Genomic DNA, 4,277 nt, shown 5'->3' with positions numbered 1-4,277 from the left:
AGTGGTTAAGAGCCATGCATTCGACTCTAGATCTTACATGACAGACTACAGTCGGAATTCTGGCCCCAGAGCCTGAAAAACACTGGGTATATGTTCACACATGCCCAAAGTCCTGATGGGATAGAGAAAATAATTCTATTTCCCTCTCTCTGGTGAGCACATGCACCCTGTGCCAATAAAAAAAATAAAAAGTAGGGAGCCAGCAGGAGGTCTAGTGGTTAAGGTGCTGGCCTCCTACGTAACTATCCATGTTTGGAGTCCCAGACCTGGCAGCTTGCTTTCTCTTTCTCTCTTTCTCTCTGTCTCTCCCTGGCAAGTGCACATGTCCTATGGCAAATGTAAAAGATAGTAGTAATAAATAAAATGAAATAAATCTTCTTTTAAAAAATAAATAAAAATCTTGGGACCAGCAGTTAGCGTAATGGCTGTCGCTGGACTCCCATGTAGTCGACCACAGTTTGTGTCCCAGACCTGGTGGCTTAAAACACGCCGGCACGTGTGCATGCGTGCCCAAGATCCCAAGAGGAGAACGGAGGAGAAGGAATTGTGGCGTGGCCATCTCCCCCGCCGCGGTGGGGGGGGGGGCGATTTCTCGCTTTGTCTCTCCGTCCCTCTCTGTCTGTCTGGCGAGCACACGCACCCTATAGCAAAAACCTCTCAAAAAATTTTTAAAAAAAAGTAAAAAGTAAAAATCTTAAAATGGGGAGCAAAGGATTTAAATAGATATGTCTCCAAACAAGATATGCAAATGGCCAATAAGCACATGAAAAGATGTTCAATATCATTTATCATTAGGGAAATGCAAACTGAACCCACAATGAGATATCACTTTATAGTCATTAGGGTGATTATTTTTAAAAAATTAAACATAAGTACTGGCAAGGATGTGAAGAAATTGGAACTTTCATATTTTGCTGGTGTAAATGTAAAATGGCAGAGTCACTGTGGAAAACAGACTGATAATTCATCCAAATAGTAAACATAGAATTACCGTATCATCCAGCTTATCTATTTTGGAGTATATACATAAAGTATTTGGAAATAGAGACTTAGAGAGGTATTTCTACTCCCATGTTCTTAGTAGCATTATTCAAAATAGCCAAAAGGAAGCAACTCAAGTGTCCATCAGCAGCTGAATGGATAAACAAAAAAGTGGTACATGCATACAACAGACTAATATTCTCCTTTTTTTGAGAGAGAGAGAGTGTTTTTGTTTTTTTGTTTTTTTGTTTTTTGTTTTTGTTTTTGTTTTTTGCTATAGGGCGCATGCGCTCGCCAGACAGAGAGAGACGGAGAGATAGAAATGAGAAATCACTCCTCAGGGGGGATGGCCATGCTGCAATCCCTTCTCCTCCATTCTCCTCTTGGGATCTTGGGCACATATGCACATGCGTCTGGCGTGAGTTTAAGCCACCAGGTCTGGGACTCGAACCACAGTTGACTACATGGAAGTCCAGCGACATAGCCATTATGCTAACTGCTGGTCCCAATATTCACCTTTTTTAAAGAAGGGAATTTGGACATTTGCATCTTGAAAACATTGTGCTAAGTGAAATAAGCCAGTTACCAAATGACAGCTAATGAATGATTCCACTTACATGAGTCACGTAGACTGAACGAGCTCATAGAGGCAGAAAATAGAAGAGTGGATACAGGAGTTAGGAAAGGGAGACATGAGAGTTACTATTTAATCAGTACAGAATTTCAATTTGGGATGATGAAAACCTTCTGGCAGGCCAGCAGATGGTGTGGTGGTGAAGGCTGGACTTCCACATGGCCAACCACAGTTAAAGTCCCAGACCTGGAGCCTTTCTTTCTCACTTCTCCTCTGTCTTTCTCTGGTGAGCACACATGCCCTGTAGCAAATTAAAAAATAATAACAATGATAAATAAAATAAAATAAATAATTCTTTTAAAAGATGATCCTGGAGATGGACTGTAGTGATGTTGCATAATATTGTGAATATATGAAGTGTACACCTAAAGACCCTATGAGGCTCACCCTGTGGTCTGGTGGTTAAGGTGTCTGGATCCCACATGGTTAACAGTGTAATTTGAATCGCGGGTAGCTTGAAAACCATGTCAGGGGAACCAGCAGTTAGCGTAATGGCTATGTTGCTGGACTCCCACGTAGTCGACCATGGTTCGCGTCCCGGACCCGGTGGCTTAAAACTCATGCCGGGTGCGTGTGCATGCATGCCCAAGATCCCGAGTGGAGAATGGAGAAGGGACTGAGGCATGACCATCCCCCCTGGGGGGGTGATTTCTCGCTTTCTGTCTCTATGTCTCTCTCTGTCTGGCTGGCGAGCACATGCGCCCTATAGCAAAAATCTCTCCAAAAAAAAAAAAAAAACATGTCAGGTACATGTGCATGTGTGCCCAAAATCTCAAGAGGAGGGAGAGATGAAAGCGAAGGGATCATGGCATGACCATGTCCTCTGAGGGGCACTTTCTCACTTTTCCTTTCTCTCTGTGTCTGTCTCTGTTGCTCACCCAAGCAGAAGCCCTCTGGCAGATTAACAACAGCAACAAAAAATGTTTATGATGGTAAATTTTATGTTACATATACCACAATGAAAAATAATTATTATGTCTAGAAAAAACAATTTAGTTTAGGTTTTTGCGATAGGGTGCATGCACTCACCAGAGAGAGTGAGGGAAAGAAAGAAAAAGAGAGAGAAGGAAAGTGAGAAATCCCTCCCACAGCCCAGGACAATTGCCATGACTCAATCCCTTCTTCTCCATTCTCCCCTCAGGATTTTGAGCATGCACACACATGTGCCCAGCATGATTTTCAAGCTGCCAGCTCCAGGACTCCAATGGCAGTCAGCCATGTAGAAATTCAGTGCCTTAACCACCATGTCACCTGCTTGGCCCCACAATAATTTCTTAATATTATCACACATGTATCAGTGTTCAAACTTGCAGTTGCTTATGGAAGTCATATATCAATTTTTTTGTTTGAATCAAAATCTGAACAAGGTGTACATATCATAATTGCTTGATTTTTCAGGTCTCTAAGCTATAAATTCTTCCTCAATCTCTCTCTCTTATTCATTTGTTGACAAAATCACATTGCTTGTCCTTCGAGTCCCATAGTCTGCCTCTCTCCCTCTGCATGGTGGTGAGACAGTTCAACATTCTCCTCTGTGGTTCCTGAATATTGGTAATTGTATCCGCTGGCTTCCTGAGTAATGGGTTCGGTTGTGTTGGAAACAGTACTTCCTTCTACATCATGAGCCACAGAATGTCTGGTTGTGATTTTCTTTGGGAGTGAGCAACTGTTGACTCTCTGTACTCAGAGCTATTAACATATTAGGCATTGAAAATGGTAATATCCTCATCGTATCCTTTCTTCTTCATCTAATAGCCGGGGTGCTTCATGTCCTATGAGGGGTGCTTTCTCACTTTTCCTTTCTCTTTCTGTCTCTCTCTGATGCTCACCCAAGCACACAGGCCTTCAGGAATTAGAAACTTCTTCTCAACTACTATTTAGTTAACATGTGATAAAGTTTGAATATGAAAGGTATTTTTATACTTCTTTGTCTTTGTTTACCAATTTTCAAAATAGCTAATTGGTTCCCTGACATCCTTGAATGATGACCTTTTTCTTCCTTAGTACTGGTATGAAGTCAGATTTAAACACATTTGACATGTGTTATGTTTCAATACAGTTACACTTACTCAAGTGTCCCCCTTTAATCAACGTAAATCTCTTCAAATTGGTTCCTATGAATTGTTAATATGACTATAGTAGTCTTGGATAGCTTCCAAATTACTTGGTATAATAAAATATTCCAGACTCATCTGGTGTATTTTTTGCTCACACCTGGAATCGATCATTTCTGTAACTTGCTTTGCTGTAAATTCCTGTGGTGGGTAATGGCATTTAGATCCCACTATCTGTACTTTAGACAGTATGATCTTTCTGAAATGTAGTCTTACCTTCTTACTTCTCTATCCAAAATCCCCCAGTGGTGTCCTGGGTAATGCAGCACAACACCCAAAGTCCTTGCCTTTACCTACAAGGCTTCTATAACCTGCAGCCAGCTCCCCCTCTGACTCCGAATCTGCTGCCTACACCTCCCACCTAAAGCTCTCCCCCTCTTCAGCCCATTCCAGCTGCACAAGTCTCCTTGACATTCTTCAGACTCACTCCTTAGAGCATTTACATCAGTCATTCCCTCCACCTAGAATGTTCTCTCAAGTGTGTGATCAGCTTCCTTATCTCTTTTAAGTGTCTGCACAAATGTCACTTCCTCAATGACATTTACTAT

Source organism: Tupaia chinensis, unplaced genomic scaffold, assembly GCF_000334495.1.
Source record: "Tupaia chinensis unplaced genomic scaffold, TupChi_1.0 Scaffold000549_1, whole genome shotgun sequence".
In the NCBI taxonomy this organism is placed as follows: Eukaryota; Metazoa; Chordata; class Mammalia; order Scandentia; family Tupaiidae; genus Tupaia; species Tupaia belangeri.
The sequence above is the reverse complement of the archived record's forward strand: the minus strand, read 5'-3'. Positions refer to the sequence as shown.